This window comes from Camelina sativa, chromosome 15 (assembly GCF_000633955.1).
Source record: "Camelina sativa cultivar DH55 chromosome 15, Cs, whole genome shotgun sequence".
Lineage (NCBI taxonomy): Eukaryota > Viridiplantae > Streptophyta > Magnoliopsida > Brassicales > Brassicaceae > Camelina > Camelina sativa.
In genome coordinates, this window is record NC_025699.1 from 27,321,420 (window position 1) to 27,323,077 (window position 1,658).

Below are 1,658 nucleotides of genomic sequence, written 5' to 3' on the forward strand. Positions count from 1 at the left end.
TTTTTTTTTTTTTTTTTTTTTTGAATAAAATGTTAAATTTGATTCAAAAGAAAAATAGCGTTTGTACAACTAGTGCAATGTTTACATTAAACCGGAGAGTTTATCAAAGTATTACAGTTCTAAAAAAGAGAGAGCCTAGAAGCGTGTTGTGAGCCAGAGTTGGAGACCCTTGTCGTAATGCCGATCATCACTTCTTTGCAGAGATAGGAGTTGGTCTCGTACTTGCCTGTCAATGCATTTAATCAGCTGAGTAGTACCATTTGCGCGTTCACCATGTCGCCTACCGTTCCTCTCCCGCCAAATTGTATAAAGTGTAGCTTGAAACACATAACGAGCAATGAAACTCTCCACTCGATCTTGCCAAGATGCAGAGATAGTTGTGAGGATGTCCTGCCAAATGTTGGTGTATCGCTGTTGATAGACCTTCCTGGCGAGATTGTCCCATATACATGAAGTAAAACTACAGGTAAAAAAGAGGTGGTTGCGAGTTTCAAGGGTGTTATGACAGAAAACACATGTAGTCTGCAGTCCCTTGTTCCAGAGAAGCATTTGATCCCCCGTGGAGAGCCTATTCCTTGTCGCCAGCCAAGCACAGAAGGAGAACTTTGGAGTTGCATGAGCAAACCAGACTCCCTTGTGCCAAGGGACCAAGGGTGAAACAGAGCGAAGGTGAGTCCAAGTGTCTTTTGTGGAGAAGCGTGGACGATAGGTATCATTCTTCCCCTTCCAGAGCGTTACATCGGCGGCCTCACAGCGGGTCTGACGTTTAGCAGCCAAAGCAGCCTCTATTTCATTGAAACAAGCAACTATGCGCCTCCTAGGTCTGCGAGCAGACCAAGCCTCTGCAACAGTCATGTGCTTGCTGATACCGAGCTCAATATATCCACGCTCTCCTGCAACGTCTATTAGTCTACCCATACCAGACCATGTATCAAACAAGAATGATGTTTGAGTTCCATCATTCACATCCACTCGACAGAAAGGCTCCGCTATGTCCCGAAATTTAAGCAGCTTTCGCCACATCCACCAACCTACAATTGTTGTTTGTTGAAGTGACCAAAACGTATCCTTCTTAAGGAGAAACGCCTTCACCCACTTAACCCACAGCGAGTCCCCATGGGAAACTAGTCTCCAAATCAACTTCAAACAACATACGTCATTAGCCTCACGCAAAGAATGCAACCCGAGCCCTCCTTCATCCTTTGGCTTACAAACCTCCTCCCAAGAGAGCTTCGTTTTACGTGAGTTTAGGTCTGTTCCCGACCAGAGAAAAGCAGAACAGATTTTTTCCACCTCTCGAATACATTCCCTGGGTAGCCTGAACGCAGCCAACCAAAATTTGCAGATACTCCAGAGGACTGAACGTATTAAGTTGAGGCGACCCGCATAGGAGAGGAACCGATCCTTCCAAGAGCCTATTTTCTTCCTGAGGTGTTCTAGAAGAGGATTGTAATCTGTGGAAGTGAGCCGCTTAGTTACAAGTGGGAGACCAAGATATCGAACAGATAGTTGGCCAGCCCCAAACTGGAGCCTTTCCGCAATCTCTTGACGACACAAATCTTAAACCCCCGCAAGATAAATTGTGGATTTCTCTACACTTATCCGGAGCCCAGAGCGTGTTGCAAACTTGTCAAGGACCTCCACAATTCCTTCTATGG